The sequence below is a fragment of the Phytophthora infestans genome, genomic scaffold (assembly GCF_000142945.1).
Source record: "Phytophthora infestans T30-4 supercont1.151 genomic scaffold, whole genome shotgun sequence".
In the NCBI taxonomy this organism is placed as follows: Eukaryota; Oomycota; class Peronosporomycetes; order Peronosporales; family Peronosporaceae; genus Phytophthora; species Phytophthora infestans.
In genome coordinates, this window is record NW_003303608.1 from 69711 (window position 1) to 90491 (window position 20781).

A 20781-nucleotide genomic window follows, 5' to 3' on the forward strand; every position below is an offset into this window, starting at 1 on the left:
GATCTGTGCCCTCATGCCCAGCTTTCCCGATGTACCCACATCGACAACACCGAACTAAATCCTGCCACGCGGTTGACATCGAACAGCAGAAACATTTAAAAGGTCCAAAGGTTCCGGACCTTCTGCTCTCGTCACCGGACGTGCAGTCCTCGGACCAGGCGTATACGGTTTAGGCTGTTCCAGGCTAAACGGCTATTGCATCGCAAGCGCAATAGCAACTTTGACAGTACTTGGGTACTCTCGGAAGAGATAGGTCTTGACCGGCCCATGCCTTAAGCCCTTTATGAGCATGACAAACTTTGTCGCCTCGTCGATTGGATCGGTCGCGATGACAGAGACAATGTAACGCGCACGTTCAGCGAAAGCATGTACATCATGCTTACCTTGCGGCAGGTCGACAAACTCTGCTCATGACCGCAACGCATTCTGAGGGGGCTCAAACGCTTGTCTGAGCGCCTCTTTGCATATCGCATTCGTGGTAAGGGACGCATGATCAGTGCGTCGGTGGACGGACGCCTAGCTCCTCGCTTGTCTGCCAATACATAAAAAAGGCGAGCGCAACCCTTGACGGCTCGTCAGTTATATGACGAACCGCTGTGGCAGTGTCGACTTCGACAAGCCATCGGAAAAGGGCCCCACCCTCTTTACCAACGTAACCGCTCACGAGCCGTTTCAGCGGATGCACGCAGGATGGCGCTCCAGACAACACCGATGTAGCAGAGCAACACCCGTGTTACTCTATCGGCGACAGCGTACGTACCATTGTCGCTACGGCTGCCTCTCAAATGACCGTTGAAACCTTTGGAGAGCTTCTCACTCTGAATGAGCCAGATGTGGACAATCTCCACGCACGTTGTGCGTGGTAGAGGGCGCGTGGGCTCCACATGGACGGATTACCGTCCATGGGTCGGTTCTCCGCCCGCTGTTCGTATTTCATACGTGACCGTCAGGTAGTCGGACGTTGGACGGACTACAAAGTGCTACCAGGTAAATTGAGCCTACGCTATTCCCACTACTTTGGAATACACGTTAGCACACGTGTATGAGGAAGCGTAAGCCGCGTTTCACTTAGATTAAGTAAATTTAGTATAAAAGTATGGATTTACCTAAATAGGAAAGCAAAGGCAATTTCAGGAACATTTGAGAGCTGTTTTTTTGTTTTCCCGGCTAAAGTAATATCCTAAATGAAATGCATTCACCAACAAATGGTTGGCAGAATCCCACTATTCTAATTGATTGATTTTTTTAAAATTTCAACCCATAAATTTTTACAATGCGGGCATACCAATATTCTGCCAAATGTAAGTATAGGTGTATTGTACACCAGCCCCTGGTCATATGTAGCCACTTGTGTGTAACCCTGTTACAGAAGGAGTGTGCGTCTGTGCATTAGGAACATCTGCTAAAAAGGCATGGGCGTAAAAAAACGCCAGTTTGTTGGTTTGAAGACATATATATATCCGAAATAGCCGACATTTTCCCGGAACACAATGTGTGTCTCAGAAGGGCAATGCTCAAAATGGCAGAGACACAATTCACTTGACCTTGGGCGTACTGGAACAAATTTCATTGATTCTATATATCCTATGGTGTGTTTACGGATTATTCAAACTTTCGTAGGTCTTCTAAGTTGGTCAAATGCAATCGCCCTCATCAACAAAGAACAGTGGTATCACATATTTTAGGTCCGTGCGGATATGCCAACATCACTAGTAGCGGGTTGACGGCACGAAAAACATTTTGAGATTGGTGAAAATGACATTGTTCACACTGGGGATGGCAAAATTTATTGCAATGCAGATGCCAACGTCGTACGATCGGCTAAAATGGCATCCAGCGTAAACGCAGGCAACCAAGATTTCCGTACTACCGTTGGCTCATCCATCTCTGATGTATAACTACCAAGCTGGCAAAATAGTATGGTTAGCGCGATTACATTGTAGGCATAGCGTTTATATAATCTACTTGACAATTACGCTAATTGCGAGGCTCAATTTTGTCTCAATCGACGCCCTGCTAAGCTGTAGTCCAAAGCAATCCGGCATCGTCAAGCCAGACACGCCGTGCTTAGGTTGGCACTGTGGACTACTTGCCTCGAAAGCGAATGCAGATAGGAAAAAGAATTGACTTCCAGCTCCGGCGTCCAACCGTCGTCGTAAAGCGATGTCCATATTCGCAAAACAGATTGGTGAAGGTTGGGCGATGCCGATGGGGGTAGAAACGATCAAGCGGCTGTACGTATAATGCTGAGCCCTCGTCGAACAATTACCTTCGCCGCTTCCTCGAACAGAAAACCGTTCAAATAGATAGTAAATACGTATTGAAAAGGATGTTATCTTGATTGAGGCGTGTCCCTGACGTCTCCATATATCAACAACAATTTGTGAAGCAATGTGGATTGCAGAATTCACGACCGTTAGCACTTGTCCCTTTCGCGGACACATCAACCTTTTTTCAAAGTTTAGGCATAGCTTAACTTTAGTTTAAAGGGCAAATTGAGCGGAAAAGCTGCATAGTCCAGCGCACGCATCATCGCTGTTCAGCTCGCTGTTTTTCCAATAATAACATCTACCGCTTCTGGTAGTATTATGTAGAAGCAGATACAAAAATCTCCAAAATCACAAACAAGATCGACACCCGCCAATTATTAATAGTGCTGTTGCCGCCTAGAAGTGATGCACACCAACCTGATCAGATCGAATACGAACTCAGGCGTGCCAATCCTGTCCAAACCGATTGTATCCATGGGCATCGACATAATGAAGATTGCGTGATCTCAAGAAAAGGACATGCGACCGCGACCTCGTTGATGACGTAAAAATCGGAATGGAAGCCAGTAACATGTGTCCAAGAAGGTGACAGTGAACAATAGAAACTACAAACTTTGACATAGACAAAAGCTAACATATTAGACAGTGCTGTTTATACTTCCTTATTGGCAAGCGCTCCTCGTATCCGCTATTCCGAACATTGGAGTTACTTCGGTCCACCTGACGACACGTTACGGACGTAACATCGCAAGATCGAAGCTCGAGCGCCTGGTTTGAGTACCCAGGACTGCCGTCAGCCCTCATCCAAGTTAACCGATAAAGGAAGTGGCAAGCGCGTAACGGAAGGCTTTTAAGCCGACCGCAAGGACCCCCCCCAGTTATTGGCCACAAGAACGTCAATCTTACCGATTGATATAGTTGTGGTCTTATTCTCACAAGATCACCAACGAACCTGTAATCGGCGCAACGCCTAGACGTACACCCGATGCTACCATATATCCCGCTGTCCGTACACACAGTTCGAAACCGCCAGCCGAGCATCTCAAACGAGATCATCCGAATAGCGAATCATCCCATCGACGAGTACGCAAGGTAAGCGCCAGAAACTTCACGGAAGATCGGAGTACCTTCTCCGTCAGTCGGCGGTTCGGGGGCCGTATGTAAGAAGACCTCAGTGACCACCGATTTTCGCAGCACCACTTCTCCAAAATATCGCTTCTGCCTTCTCATCTGTTTTTCCCGATATATGATGCACATTCGCGACCCGACGCCACAATGCATAGCACGCTCACGCCAATGTGCTTTACCCGATCCCAACAAGCCATACCAACATTTCACAAATGCTGCTCCGTTATTTGCTGTGGATAGAACTGTATCAAATTCTTGACAAAGGTTCGCCCTTCTCATGGCTAGAGTGTGCGATTACACCACCATTTGAGTGGAATATCTTTCTAAACGACTGGCTTCACTTGGCGTTCAAATACGTGCGCAGATGCCACGAGTTTCTTGACATCATCGTCGATGAAGATCCTGGACATTATATAGGAAAAAAAAGGTATTTTATTAAGCGTAAGTATAGACCGACGAATCACAACACACTTAGTGTAAGTATTGTTTGACGAATGGACGGTCTCGATGATGTTATTCAGATAGCCATGTACAGTCTGGAGTAGACAAATACCCTGCGTTTCAAAGGAGCCTTCCAGCTCATCACGATGTTCTGTCAGATAATCTTTCTAAGTCAACATTTTTTATGGTTATTGGTTTAGGCATATTATCATGACATTGCTGTCCTATCAGAGACAAAATTGAATGAGCTTTGTATCTCATAAAAAGAGGCCAATTGGACTCTTTTATGATAATACTACCCTAGTCTGAAACTCTGGAGCAGTATCGTAGCCGGTCGCGCTTTAGAAGACCTGACATTCGGACACCTCAAAGAGGCATGATGCTCCTTTTATAAAATAATCTCTATGGTTTGGATAGTGTATTTAGATAAGGTGGCTCACGGAAGTGTTAAAGGCGATGTAGGCTGTTTCAAATAATCGGCATCTTTGGATAGGACCGACACGTCAAATTTTGTTGAAATTCACAAAAATAGTCGTTGGCAATGTCCTTGGCGCATACTAGTTTTTTTATTATGGAGTTTTGACGGCATCAGAGTTTCGTCAAAGTAGCGCTTAAATGTGTTATGCCTACCCGTTGAAAGCATGATTGAATAATGTGATCCATGATTGTCAGAGACTACTAAGTTTTAGGCTCACTCTGTCGAATGCAAACGCGGGATTGTTTTGCAGTGAGTTTTCAGTGTAGCCCATGTTTCATCTTTTCTCGGTAGATTGCTAGTGCTAATAGAAAATCCCTATTGAATTGTTTTACTGGAAGTGTCGCCGAATATGGATCATCATCGAAAGAAACCCGTAGAATACGCGAGAAAATATTCACAGTAAAATAATATGACCTTCTCTTCAAATCTAAATCCACGAGATGTGATGTCTAATCAAGTGAGAACCGTGCGATAGGACACCCAGGCATATAAAGATTTACCTGTGCATTCATGTACTGACTGCATTCCCACGATTCTATTCGTAAAGTATACCCAACTTAGAACCAGCTGTATTAATAGTAGTTTTTTGCCTTGCGCAAATAACATGGGGGGTGGGTGGAAAGATTTATGTGTTGATAAGCAGAGTATTAGGAGCACTGTGGCGAATATACGCTATTCAGACGGACCCAAGGCTTCGAAGGAGAGCGCACCAATATTAATAACACTAATCTGCAAAATATTTTATTTATTGAGCCGGAATATTTCCTAATAAACAATTTATTTGGTGTCACGTCTAACGCCGCGTACGCCATAGGCATAACGTAAAGCAATTCGAATCGCCACTACATTTGCAGGTATCACCGCAATCCCAAAATGACGACAGCAATACGTAGGGCTTAAAAGCGTGTTGCTGACGTTTTGCTCAGTTTGCTTCAGGCTTTATACTCAAGAACTTCGTATTTTACACCCCTGCGCCTTTCATAACCCCTCTAGACCCGCTTTCTAAGCAAACGTTATCCTGTACGCTACCGGAAACCTTTCATCTCTATTTTTCTATACATCACAATCCTTCATCTCTATCTACACTATGTAGTACAGTACGGTGGATGCATGTGGTGAACGGTTTGCATGCCTGTGTGAGGAGCACGGCCAATCAGAAGAAGGACCATAATGAGTATAACGACGACTGAGATGCCAGAAAGAAGGGGGTTACCAACTACGATGGAATACAATGACAAGATGACTTTGAGTGCGAACGGCAATGGGTGGATATGCTGGAGGGCCGTCAAGGCCGCACAATCGCAGTGAAGAAGGAGTCGCGCCGGTAGGGGTGAGCAAGTATGAGTTTTGCGCCAACGAACGCGCAAATCGAAAGAGTGAACAAGGCGGTGAGGTGCGAAGCAATCCTTCACAAGTGAGTGTGCTTGCAGGTCTGGTGACAGCGTAAGAGAAACAGGCAACATAAAACAAAGTCAATACATCGAGGTTGTCATACAAGTGCCTTAGATTTAATAAAGAGAGGACTGTGAAGCCGGAGCGACAGTTCGATTGCGAGGAAACGTGCAGATCGCTCTTGACCGATTGTTTATTATACCCATTTTTCCGCATGTGTTAACAGTCTCGGCCATATTCGCATAGCGTGACAATCAAGCAACAGAAATTTGCATTAGCTAGATTTTGCACTGAGGCAAGCCTTGGTAAAACGATATGGCCACGGCAACAGTGAACATACCATTCCTAGTATCAAGGAAAAAGAGCTTTGTAGCTCAATAGATGGATAATGAAGTTGAGCCTCCATGGTTAGTGACGAATGACTGAGCAGAAATAGGTGTACTGACAGGTGCGGCAGTCCAAAGATCGCTTGCTTGTATGTGTATCCAATCTTGCACTGAAATAGATTCCAATGTGCGGACCCTGTGATTGGTTATCCTTTTTACAATTGTCATACGCTGCGAGGGGATCCAGTCGGCATGCATGACCCCCCCCCTCTCAAAAAAAAACAAAAATATCACCGTAGGAAGAAATACTTCTTGTTTTCTCAGACCGGTACCAGTGCAAAATCGTATTTATATAGGTTTTCGTCAAGCTTTGTTTTTCAACTGATAGCAGTGCTCGAATGTGAGCAAGCTTGCATGTAGTAAAAACATACATATAACAAACACTAATAAGATAATCGGTAAAGTCGCAGACGATCTACATCGGAGCAAAATTTATCAAAATATGCTGTTGGACCATCCAATTTTTGTATGAGATCAAGGTCTACCCCGACACAAACCGGGATCACGGGAGGAAACGTCAAACGGTGTACCATTTTCAAATGGTTTGGTTAAAGCGGTCAACCTGTGTCAGAAGCTGTAGATTATTATAGTAGGTACGTATATAATGTCACAAGGTGCACTGCCGTGTGTGTTGGAATGCTAATTTGTGTATGGAATCTAAATCAATGGTTTTATAAAGTTCCTACCGTAAAACCTACCAAACTCGGAGCTCAGTACTCAACCTACACAGCTCGTCTAACATCACAGACATGAGCTCGGCGACAGTTTTCGATTGAAATACTCGCCTTAAATTGGCCAAACGACGTGTCATTTTTGCTCTCGTTCGGCATAGGTCGGCACCGCAAACTCCGTCGGGCACTTCTCCTTTGTCCTTGGTTTGTTTTAATCAGTCCTAAACATGTATTTTCCTCTTTTCGTATCTGTCCTTTTAACAAACGCGCAAAAACGTCTCGATCCGTTTCCCCGCTTCTTGTCACTAATCTGCCCTCCTCCGGCGTTTTCATTATACCAACGCTCCTTCCTGCTGCGCATTTCTCGCGTCTTGGCGCCTTACACAATACATGATTGAAATATAGGGAGGAGGTACGATCGAGATCTATGCTACTCCAAATGGACTGTCGCCAAACACACGTGGCAATATACGTATCCGGTTTACCTGTATTGGTGAGATCACACTGTTGGCATCCGCCATCTGCGTTCGACACTCGTTTCTCGTTTTCACTGATGTTGAGGTCACCAGCTCCGGTACCGGTAGTATCGACTTGATAGATGGTATATTACTGACTAGTAGTAGATTTCCGCTATCATAGTGTAGATGAAGCAATTGAATCATAAGAATATCGGGAAGCGTGCGTCCCTGACCCCAGCGTGACATATCCTGAGCTCAACCACCACTGAGCCGCGTAGTTCCCTCTTGTTACCCTGATCAAGAATATGCGTATTATCCGCGTGTATGGGCACGCAGCGAGCGGGATATTAGTTGTTTAGACGAAGGAGGGCATTCAACGGCCAATCCACATCCAACGAACATCTATAAAAAGACTACTAGGTTTTGGCCAGCCCCCAAAGAAACCGATTCAGCGGATGACATAATTACTTTAAAGTAATGGTGGTTCATTTCGGTTCGAAGGACGCATTGAACGAGTCTTCAACTTAGGTTCGTTTAATCGTCAAGAACGCCTGTGGGGAGCGGCTTGTCCTTGCCAACAATATCCATGGCAAAAATCGTCGATCAACGAGCACACAGCACGTGAGCCCAAACGACGGTCTACTGGATCAGCTTCGATGCTTTGGTGGCCGGCCCCCAGCGTAGCACTCGATTTTTTAACCCTTTCACCATCACATAGGGATGTAATTCGGCACTTTTCCCCTCAATCAAGGCCCTTTATGCCGTAAGCCAAATGAGCCTCAATTTTCTTCTCAGTTCCAGTATGATTAATATGGAAACCCTGATGGTGTAGGCTCCTGAGGACGTATGCCGTTGGCAGAAACCTCGATGTCTTGTTAGTGAATGTAGTTGCATGTGAGATGTGAAGGTGTGTCGTAATTGTAGACGTTAAATGCTTTAATAAGTAACAGTTGTGGGTCGCGGATTTGATTAATACCTTTCTCCTACGATTATTTGAGGTAAGACGAGGAAGCTAGCGTGCGCTTCGTGTTCGTACTAGGTTCCAAGGCAGGTCATTCAAAACATTGTAGATATGGTTTTTGATCACCAAACGGTATGCGCAGGACAATGTCGAACTTTGCACCCGCCGCTAAAACCGCTACCACAAGCTTCACTCATTGTTCACGGATCGAGTCAGGCGTTTACGAGTCAAATCCTGCATATGGGTGACGAAGCCCTCCTACGTTCACTGACTACTGCTTCCAGTAGGGTAATAATGGTCACTGGGATGAAGGCGGCGGGCATTTGTGCATCACGCGGTGAGCGGCGCATTCGGAATTAGTCGATACAAAACGATCTAACGTGGATCACTGGAGAAGTTTTGTAACATGTTGAAATTATGGGAGGGGTCTGGACAGCGTACATGGCTTTCGGAGGCTGGGCTACTTCTACTGGTGCAGATCAATATTGGACAGATCATTGGCCATTGGCTGACAAAATCGGAGATCTGCGATTTGTAAATGGTGAGCCTAATCTTGGTATCCCGAATGTGAGGTCGAAGCGACCCTGCTCTTGTCGTGCTATGCTTGCCACAAGTGCGTCAAACAACTTTGTTTGACAAGAATTGTTTTTGATGCTGAACTAACGCCCCTCAAAGTGTATTAGGTGTGCGATTGGCAAGATGTACCAATGTGAGGACGGGAGAAGCGCTGCCGACAGACAAGTAGTGCATGCGTGTAGCTGTCCAGCACGGCGAAGCGGAAAGTAACCTAGAGGAGCTTGTTCGTCCGCGACCACGAAATAATCAGCCGCCGGTATCAAACCTTAGTGGGAACTGTCCAAGGGCGGGGCCTTGAGGATGGACACGTGAGGCAATGCTCCATAAGAAGAAACGACGGCGCACGTGACGTCAGCTGCGCAAGGCTCAGTAGGTGACGGGGAGAGAAGATACATGTGATGTCTTCTGGGAAGCCGTTAAAGACGACGCTAGGCTCAACGTATTGGCGCGGACCTGCTCAAGCATATTTTGTTGGTACTAATCAATGTATCTGGAGAATCCACAGCGAGTGCATTGGAGTTGAGGTCGCTGCTAGCCATGAGCTGGAATCTTTGTGATAGGCCTATTTGCTGAAACATATCGAACGCATTGGTGTAATCTTAGGTGTCGAGAGGATTAATACCGAAGCGGAGGATGCGAGACAACACTACGCTGCGTTTACGTAATATAAGGATACTCTCAGGGCAAAGCCGAAGAAGCAGCGCATCGTGGAACATAGCGAGGGGCGGGGGGGGGAGGCTCACTGACGTCAACAGCCTAATATATTCAACTGGAGCACAATAATGTGTTCCCGGTGAAATCCCTGCGGGACTTCCAAGCTAGAAAGCCGTGGAGAGCGGCGAACGACAGTGCTGTCGCTTCAAATTTCGCAACGGACGACGAGATGGTTATTGATCTTCTCGAAATACAGCTTCCGGGTTGATTACAAACCTGAGAGGTTAAGTGTGGTGGCTGACGCGTTCTCGGGTCTACCGGATTACGCTGACAAGATAGTCGACGTCAATCGGAATGAGTGCGGGCTCCACGGTCGACATCAAATAACGACTTCAAGGACGCGGGTGCGGGTAACAAATACGCGAACCAAATGCTGGATTATGCCCCCGCACCTCGTACACAGAACGTTAAAAGCTGGCATCACTTATGCGATAACATCGTCGTACTGTGCGAATCATGTACGAGTATCACGATGTTCCTTCGGTAGCGCATTCGGGCCGTGAGAAGCGATGATCCCTCCTCTCGAGACAATTTCTAATGGTCCACTAGTACAAGTGTCTGAGCACGTACTAATGTGTGTTAGCCTGCTGCGTATTCGCAGCATGTTTCTGTTCGATTCCTGCTCTTGCTGTGCCTCGCGTTGTTTCTTTTGCCTTATCAGGCTTGGCTTTCACCATCGCTTTTGCTTTGACGATCCCGATTTTTCTTTGCGGCGGCCGCCATTTTATCTCAGGAGCTCGACGAGAATGTCTGATAGCTTTATCAGCAGGCCCCGAATGCGTTTTATCTTTGCGAAACGTCCGGTACGTACTGGCGTACACTGTAGCTCATCGTATAAATACTTTCAATATTCCGATTGGGTGGTGACGTACTGTGTAGCAATCTTTACGTATTTTCAGTATTCGGATTGGGTGGCAACATCGGCTCGAGAAAGTCTCAATCCATCAAGTCACATTGGACCAGTCTATCAACAGACCGACAACCTTTCGACGTAATTTTATGGTTTTCGTCTACACCATGGAGGGTTCCGGTACACCACGACGCCCGGCTTGAGAGCCTTCTTCTTGAGCCACTAGAACTGGTGCACGCCAGTTAAATTCTGACACAGCTCGGTAACGAGGTATTTAAAACCTTCTAAGCCCATGAGCACGTGAAAGATTTACTGTCCGGTTACAGACCGCTGATTAGCAACCGCCGTAGCAACGCGTTCCCGATCTACCAGCCATGGCGAGCGATATACTTACAAAACGATCAAAGACCCCGTCGCACGAGGTGTGGTTGCGGCGTTCGCGCAGAAGGCTTGCCGCTGTGAACCCCGCGGTGCGATCTCAGCGGGCTCCTAATCCATCGAAGAGGGACTGCAATGGGTTGTTGGCGGGTCGTGACCAGCCATAGGATTGAGTTGCGGAAAGGTCATTAGACTTCCATATTAATTGCGCCTTGCTCGTTCGAAGAGTGCAGGTGTTTAGCTTAGTGAATGTTCAGACGTTTAAATCACAAACGTGGTCGTTCCCCGGAACTTTAGTTACATACGAAAATTGATCGGTCTACTTTAAAGGTGATTATTTCGATAGCTCTGAATGGTGTATAAGTGTTACGTTTTACGCTAGAACGGAGAGTACTGCATCACGCTGATCACGTTTAGCACGAAGGCCTTGCAGTGGACCGAAAACACAGACGGCAGGACCCGAAATGGCCAGACGCGCGTAAGAAACAATACCGAACAGCGGCAGTGCGGTCATACAGGTTCACCGGTATCCGCGTTAGCAATACCCGCCTTAACAGTGTCATTACGAAGACGATCGATGCGATAGCCGCTACAGAAGGTCTCAAAGGCTGCTGGGAATACGGTAGCCGTTCGCATACGCTGCCAGCACATGCGGTCCAAGCTAGAACAATTGTCACACACTCAGGCACGTTTCCTTCACCCGAAGTTCTCTTCGACGCACTTTACCGACCGCATGACAGAGTTCAATGTAGCAGTGTTACATTGGCGGCTTCGTCGTCAATATTGATGGTGATATATGCGTAAAACCCCATCGGGCTCGGAGACGATGTCGAGCGGAGCCAGGCAGCGTTCGTAGATTCAGTCGGTATTTAAGGAGCACGTACCACAGGTGCACCACGCAGGGAAGAAGGCGACATCGGTCCTGATAAATGCGCCTATTCTTCGGCACATGGCCACCTCAAACAGCAGCGTCCGTATCATCCTTAAGTGTTTGCCGTGGATCGGGCGTTGGTCTAACCAACTTGAGTCGGTGCAGAAGCCGATGTCATCGGCTTTCATGGGGACGTTGTTAAAATCCGACACATAGTCGAAGGAAATTTTCCGTCAGTAGACAACACGGACGAGCCCTTCATGACAATTGACGTTGTCATCCGTAGCTTGTTTGTGCTTTCGCTTTTAGATATAGCGATATTGGTTAAATAAAGTTTATCTTCCGTCGCGGGCGTATGCGCTTACGTAGGCGCCGAAGTGGCTGTGCTCGCAGCTGTGGTCACGGAGGTAGCAGAGCCTGCTGGGCAACCTCATTTGTGAGCGTCTTCTCTGACGAGCTCATTGCGAAATGGGCTTGGGTCGTCGAACGTTTCGACGGTCTCGTCAACCCTTTGACTGGTGTGTTAAGATGTGACAGGGCCACACAGCACCTTGCGCTAGAGGCAGTTGGCTTCCGAGAGTAAACAAACTCTCGTGAACAAAAGGTCAAGGCCCCCTTTGGCCTAAGGGGGCGAAATGACCAATTTAAGGTAAGTTGTAAACTGAATATATTTATAGGTAGGCTAAGCTTGAGTTAATATACAAACTATAGGTCACCTATAGAAAAGGTATTTCATCAACCAATGGCTGGCCTCTGACGACCTCGGTACCGTGTACCAAATGTCCCGAAGTGTGACGTGTCACACTTCATGTAACTAGGGACACACTTGGTGATACATACCCCGTTACATCCCCCGCTTAGGCTCGGTTTATTGACCAATCGTAATGGGGAAGTGTACGTCACAAACTGTCATTTTCAAAGCTAAAATACATCGATTGGGCTGCGCGAGCGCGGCGGGGGGCTGATTATGCAGTTAGAGTCTCGAGCAGCGGTTGATCGCTCTTCTGCTTGGTCTCCACGTCGACCTTTAGCCAGTTCCATGGCACTGCAAAAGGCGGTACGAAAACACGCTCCAAGGCTGCTGCTGGAACGGCGCAAGCCAAGAGTACGAAGCATCGCGGCAACGGCTCTGCACTCCAGGAGGCTACCAAGGAGGCATCGGAGGCGATCGGTTCATCTCGTGATGCGGCTGCAAGCAAGCATGCAAGCAAACGTCGCAGTCCGTCACCTCCGGTCTCTCCAGACAACCGGGAGAACCCGCGGCTCGCTGAACGTGAGCTCTATTCGAGCTGTGGGGACGAGGCCGAGTCCAGGAGCACTCACGATGCTCCTGTGGGCTCCGTGGAAGGGCACACTTCAGTGATGACGACGCCAGCGTGCACTCGACGAGGAGGAGAAACCTCTAAAACATCTCTCGCTCGCCGAGGGCTTGCGCCTGCTAAGGCCACCCAAGTCACAGCCGAAGAAGCCAAGTCCATAAGAAGAGCACGGCTTCGAGTCTCCCCTTCGCGAGGAGAAGGAGACTGGGAGCTCCAACCGGAAACACTTCGGCTCCTCGGATGAAGAGTAAGAGGGGGGGCTATCCATGAGCCTCGGGAGATCACAAACGACATCGACCAGCAGGAGTACTTCCAAGCTGCCCAGCGCATGCGTGGGGGTCCGGTGGTGGCACCCGTCTATCAGGGAGCTGCCATTAACTCGGGAGGTTATTGGCCTATCGAAGGCAGCTCTGGGGCTGACCTCTTTCTGGAGATCCTCGTTGCTCCTCGTGGATCTGTCGGTGGTCTCAACTTCTAAGAGCGTTTACGAATGTGCCCTGGTCCAGAAGGAGAGGTTCGTCACCGACAACTTAGAGGTGGCCCGGTGCGTGCTTCTCGTGCGGCATCGAATCCCTCTGAAGGACTTCACGACTTGTCGTGAAAGAAGCTCGAGAATCGAAGTGGTCTCTACCCTCTCTAAGGGCTACCCCTGGATTCTTCCCGAGAACCGTCTCAGCTGGAGCTCGTGTGAGGACATGTTCTGGCCTGGGGTGGACTCTCTCAAGTACTCACCCTCGTAGTTACGGCAACTCCATGAAGATCAGCTGCTGTCCCGCATCCAGGACCAGCATGATCTTCGTGTCCGGTTCGCCCACTTGTTCAGCAAACGCATCCTGCCAAGGGAGATTCTGAAACGCGCGGCTTTTACCACTCATGATGTGCGCGGGAACGGGGTGACGTCAACATCCGTACCCCGTTCGCGCAAGAAGCCCCGGACTACTTACGAAGCTTCTGTCGCTTCTGTTCTCAGATTGCGACATCCTTTAGACAGTCTATCAAGAGCCGTTCAATCGTCTCCCACGAGTTATCGGAGTGGGCATAACCCCTTCACTTCACGAGGTGCTACCGCATACCGCGACGCCGTTTCTCCTGAAGAATTCGCTCCACGTGGTTGTGGACAACTTCGTTCCGGTCAAGCAGAATCTTGGACGGATCATCACCGTGAATGGTCGATCGAGTTGCAGGCGACTTCCCAGCGTTGATACCTACCGCGCCAAATGCCTATCGAAGCATCTTCTTTCATTTTTGAAGAGCAGCTCCAGCATCATGAGGACGCCAATCTTGGAACAATATCGTCGATGGCTAGGTCTCGTTCTCGAAGCCCACCGACAAGAGTAGCGAGACGGAAACCTCGGCAACTTGGCTGGTTGAAACCGAGTTAAGTGGACGTGAAGTTTCTGCGCAAGCGCAGGCCAATCGACCTGTCGCTTGAGGATGCGATTGAACGGCTGCATCCACTCATCATGCTGCATCAGCAATTGTACGCGGTCGAAAACGCGCTTGGTGGCTGGTGTATCGCCGTTGATAGGTGGTCGAGGTGCCTTCCGCAGTCCGGAATGCTTTGCACTCGCCTCCGAAGGTTTTGAACCCTCGGTCCCATCGCGTATTCTTCATAGACCGGTTCTGGTCCCGTAACGTCGTCTAACTCGTCGACGAGGTTTCTCGCTGATGATAGCGTGGCTGTCTCCGGTATCGCTACGCCTGGCCCAGGAGCCGGCATTTTGGCTTCGTAATTGTCGTAATTATGGGCGTCATACTCGATGTCCGCCTCGTCCTCGAAGCTCATGGAAAGGTCGGTGACGGTTGCAAACCGTGCAGCTGACACGTCCGGCTTTGAACTCTAGTTGCGAGCTCCGCCAGATTTGGCAGGCGTAGCTGGTTCCATCGGTTGTGTGTGTGCCATGTTTCTTGTTTTCTAATTTTGCTTCTTCTTCTCTTGGTAGCTTGTAACCTGGAAGGCCATGTAAGCCGTTCACCATGGACACAATCTGTTTCCAGGTCGCGGCACCAGTCCTGGGGTTGCAATCCCCACGTGAGGTTTAGCTACAACAGTAGTTATGAAGCTCCCACAGCAATACGTCTGCTAGGATAGCAAACGATCGTTCGGACGGACCTGAAGACCCCAGTTTTACCCTTGCAGCGGGCCAGACTGGACCTTGTAAACTACTTATATAGGCCAACCATTAAAAATAGGATCACGCTACTAGCACGAACAAAGCTAACAGGCGTTATGAATCACTGTGGTCCCAACAGCGGGAGGGTATCAGGCAGGGTAAGACTTTTACGAGGGCACCAAGTGTTCAACACTCGGTATACAAGGGATGTAATACAATCACCCCCAGTCGTGCAAATAGGCAACAATAATCTGTCACGTAACCCCCCAATGCAATAGGCCAAAACACACACAGTCTCTTGGCCATGCCGGATGCACATTCGCTACGGAGCCTTGAGCTCACCGACAGGCATAACACACTTAAGCAAGCTTACCAGACGCTCACCGTGAAGCTGGACGTCGCTCTGTGTGCTTGAGTGGAAATTCTGTACTGTATTTATGTTTGCCCTTTCGAGCCTATTTCTAATAAGAAGCCCTAATCATGTATACAAATATCAAGTGAACTATGATCCGCCATGGATCTTCTTGCACGTCAAGCGTCGTTTGCACCGTCGCATAAGCATCATTAACTGCTCGGACCCTGTCCCAGACGGTGAACATGCCTTCAGTGAGTCGCTGAGTCTTCCGCAAACTCATCCCAACCGCCACCGAGGGTTCATACCGTAGATGGTGAGGTCTTGGCCGCTGAATGCGAATCCGGCCAGTTTATTATTAATATTAAGGACAGCCTGGATTCAGTGACATCTGGGTCGTATCCAATATCCGTTGAATGCTCGGAAGTGACACCGTCGAGTCTCTTGCACGTTGGGGTCATGGTTCGTCGCGTGACCGAGGGTTCGTCGCCTGAATGTCTTGGGCGGAGCCGCATTTTTGCTGACGGGCGATTATCCGCAACCCTGGAGAAATCACTACACCACATTCGTGACTAGCCGATGGGAGGGGTAATGGGCTTCCATATAAATTGCGCATTGCTCGTTCGATGAGTGCAGGTTTCATTTTAGTGAATGTTCAAGCACACAAACAAGGTCGCTCCTCGCAACTTCAGTTACATACGCAAATTGACCGGTCTAGTTTAAAGGCGATTATTTCGATAACTCTGAAAGGTGGATAAGAATATGTTCGTACGCGTATTATCGCATATGCACTAGAACTGAGAGTACCATCAGCACGGGGTGTATCGCGCTGATCACGTTTAGCGCGGAGATCTCGCAGAGCACTGGATACACAGACGGCATTGTACCCGATATGGCTAGACTCGGTAAGAAACAATGCCTAATAGCGACTGTGTGGTCACACAGGGTCAGCTGGATCCGCGCTCGCAATACCCGCCTAAACACTTTTAATATGGACATGATCGATGCGATAACCGCCACGGAAGGCCTCAAAGCGCTGATGGGAATACAATAGCCGCTCGCATTGCTGGAGAAGCTTCCAACAAATGCGGTCCAAGATTAAAGAGTTGTCACACACTCAGGCACTTTTCTTTCAGCCGAAGTTCTCTTCGACAGATTTCATCGACCGCATGACAGAAACCAATGTAGCTGGCGACTTCGTCGTCAATATTGATGGTGATGTATGCGTACGACCCCATCGGAATCTGGAGCGATGTCGGGTGGAGTTTGTCAGCGTTTGCAGACACAGTTGGCATTTAAAGAGCACGTACCTCATGTGTAGCACGCAGTGAAGAAGGCGACATCGACCGTGATGTATGCACCTCTTCTTCGTCACGTGGTCACTTTTAACCTGGAGAGGCTGGATCATCCTTAGGTGTTTGCCGTGGATCGGGCGATGTGTAACCGACTTGGCGTCGGTGCAGAAGCCGAGGGATCATCGTCTTCCATGGAGACGTTGTTAACGTCCGACACATAGTCGAAGGAAGTGTTTCCGTCAGTAGACAACACGGACGAGCCCTTAATTACGACTGATGTTGTCATCCGTAGCTTGTTTGTGCTTTCGCTTTTAGATATAGCGATATTGGTTAAATAAAGTTTATCTTCCGTCGCGGGCGTATGCGCTTACGTAGGCGCCGAAGTGGCTGTGCTCGCAGCTGTGGTCACGGAGGTAGCAGAGCCTGCTGGGCAACCTCATTTGTGAGCGTCTTCTCTGACGAGCTCATTGCAAAATGGGCTTGGGTCCTCGAACGTTTCGACGGTCTCGTCAATCCTTTGACTGGTGTGTTAGGACAAGTAAGTTTAATCTTGGCAGGGGAAGGGTGTAACGGGGTAACAGATAAGTGGCTACATTTAGCCAGTGGCTACATTTACAATTATAAGTACCAATTGGCAACTGGTCTGCATGCTTTCATTTGTAAATTGAATAAGAGAGTGTGCCAGTGCCCTACTCGCGGGTAAAAAAGAGGCACAACTTTTTCACAGATTTTACCCTATCCCCTGGATATATCCGTCCAAAGTATATGGTATACATCGGTCTATACCGGTCTCCCCCACCACACACTTCATTCGGAAATAAAGCGGAGGGGGGAATGAGCCGCGACCTGCGCGTGAAGGCCGTGCCGAGGCCGCCCCTGCCGACGCAACGCCGCAATCTGTGCTTGGGGGCCGCCGACGATGCCACCACGTATGCTTCGTCGCCGTGCGTACTCAGCGATGAGGAATGGGTGGATTCCGCCTCTGAAACTTGCAGCGACGCGAGCAGCCAGTCCAAGCAGGGGCGATCCGGACGGATGGTCCATCCACGGCGCGTTCAAGTCGAGCCTGAAGATGGCCAAGGGCTCGAAGTTCTCGTGCCCCCGTTGGAGCGACTTGAGTTCCAGTCGTGGGAGGACCTCGAAGGTTACTTGGCCGACTACACTAGGGGAACGTACCAGGTATTATCTTGCTTTGTTTCGGATTACATATGATTCCTATGCTAACCACGAGCGTACTGTTATGTTGACTTCTTCGTAGAGCTTCCGTATTCGCACGAAGAACACAGTGGTAGCACGTAATGCCAAGATTCGTTCGTCGGGGTCGAAGAAGCCGTTGCTACCGGATGAGTGGAAGAACTACGGCAAGACGTACATATGCACGCACTCGGGGACGTACAAGTCGCGAGGAAAGGGAAAGAGGAAGCGTCTACAGTCGCGAGCTATGGAGTGCGAAGCCCAGGTAAGATTACTGCTCAGTTGAGACGAGTTGGTCATCCAGTTGGACCGAGTTGGTCATCCAGTTGGGCCGAGTTGGTCATCCAGTTGGGCCGAGTTTGTCATCCAGCTGGGCACGCGGATCTTTGGGTTGTGTTGGGATGAGTTGAAGCTTACTGATGTTGTGCTTGCATGTGCCCATATTGCAGATCAATGCGTGTGTCCAAGTTGACGATGCTAAGGCTCCGACCTTCATTTTGAGGATCACCTTGGCGCGTTTAGTGCACAATCACCCCGTAAACAAGCACATCTACAGTCAATATCCGCACGTACGAACGGAATTGGAGTCAAATGTGGTGACTATGGTGAACGAGCTTCTGCCTAGCGGACGATATAATGCACATGGTACTGACAAAGAAGTTCGGACAGGATCCTAACGTAGTTATTTTTAAGGCGTCAATGCTAGGTACTGTCGTCGATGGGCACATGGGGGCGGACAAAGAGAGTATTCGGAGGAAAATGGAGGGACTATCGAATCAACTTCTCCGTGAACTGCAATGGTAATCACTGGTGCTCCGTGATGATGAACCTCGAAAAGGGAAAGGTGGCCATATACGATTCCAGTTCGTCTACGTACTTAGTGAGCGTTCGCTCCGTGGCTCAGGTGCTGATATCTCTGCTACCAAACGGCGTGAACCCGAGCCAACGAGTACAGACGTACGAGTCGGGGTTGGGCGTTCAAGTGGATAGCTACAACTGCGGCATTTACGCTCTACTGGCTTTCGAGATGTTCTGCGGCGGCGAGCCTCTTGGCTACATTGGCAAGAATACACTGCAGTGTCTGCGCTACCGCTACCTTCGTATGTGTATGGAAGGCTAAAGAGTGCTAGTCTCTACACCTAATACATAAGTTCACGTAGATTTCTATCCATGTTATCATACAGTTCTTCTTCCACCATTAATCTGGTACGTTTCATTGTGCAGTAAGCCCAAGAGTTTCCAAAGTCTTGCTCCACACAATGCAAACACTAAAAGTGCTGTCCAGCATCCTCGAAAAGTACGACTTCATTATATCCGGCTATACGCTTGGGACCTATACTTGCTGAAGTGGCTGGGCACCCGTTTGGGTGCCATATAGGCACCTGATGGGTACCGCTGGGCGCGAGATGGTCGTGGGCGGGTGCAGGAGGCTCGTCACATATTTCCGAGTTGGGCGCAGGAACGATTGCCATTGAATAAATGGAATTTCCAACAAGTGGTTGACAGAACGTGTGCAAAAAACACGTTAAAAAAACACGTTCTGTCAACCACTTGTTGGAAATTCCATTAATTTAATTTATAAACAATATTTATTAACAGTAAAAAAACAAATAACAGTTCTGATGTTACCGTAAATCAGCTTTCTTTCCTTATTTAAAAGATTAAATACTTTCGATCGAAAGTGTTGTTAGCAAGGGCTCAGCTGTACTTTAAAACATTAGAGCGTTTTTAGTAAAAACTTTTTACAGATATTATTAAGTACTGTTTCTCAGCCGCTGATGCATCAAATCTGTCATAAGTTGCGTCTCTTCTACTTCCTCTGTCCGAAAATATACGTGTCCGAAAATAAAAGCGGCATGCTTACAAATTCAAGTCATTTGATAGTACTGTCGAATTCCACCTAAGTACTCCCATACAAATGCTGTTGTTGTTGTCGGCCGCTGCAAACGAGACCGTAGAAATATATAGGCACTCTACACGGCACCGCTTAACAGATCTCTACAGGTTTCTGTGACATTTCGTGTAAAATTGACATCCTGGCGAAAGATTTCCAACGAACTTTGCATAACGATAACTTTGCGACCAGGTGGCCGATTTGCTTCAAACGTCGACCAAAACAATTGCCGTAAGCTAACCAGCAATTAAGACCAATCAGCTGCTCGTTTAAAAATTTTCTGTTCTTAAAATTAATTTTGCCCGCCTATCCTGCTTATTTTTTCGGACGAAGGATTCCTCCGAGGAAGTACGTTTTAATTAATCAGATAATAAAGTATAGCCCAATAATGCCTTTATTATAATACATGTAACCGGCCTCCCGAGATCATAGCATATTATGCTCCCGTTCGTCCGACGTCTGTATAAGACACGGAGGAGAATTAATATTGATTAGATGCAGTGTTTGCTAAAACCGATTTTTGGTCGTAATCTTTGGTCGTGCTAACGATCTGGTGGGTCAAAGATTGCATACTGACTTCGTCCATGTCGGCGACACGTCCTTAGACTGGTCTTACAGTATTCATTGCCTTGGAGCGAATAAATTTTGAAATGACAGGCTTATAGGTGGGGCTTCTGAGGAGAGACCTTGACCACACGAGTAAAATACCGGTACTGCAAGCATGTCGTGTAAAAAAGTAGCTTGTTCACGTGATATCAGACATAGCAGCCTCGTCCTAACAGCAGCACCAGCCCCCTCTGGCCCCTCGAGGTTCCAGAAGGACAAGATTCGATAGCAGTACGAAGCAGTTGAGAAACGTCCTTAGACTGGTCTTATTGATTGCCTTGGAGCGAAGAAATTTTGAAATGACAGGCTTATAGGTGGGGCTGAGACCTTGACCACACGAGTAAAATACCGGTACAACAAGCATGTCGTGTAAAAAAGTAGCTTTCACGTGATATCAGATCTCAGGCTGCGTACGCAATGATACTGCGACATT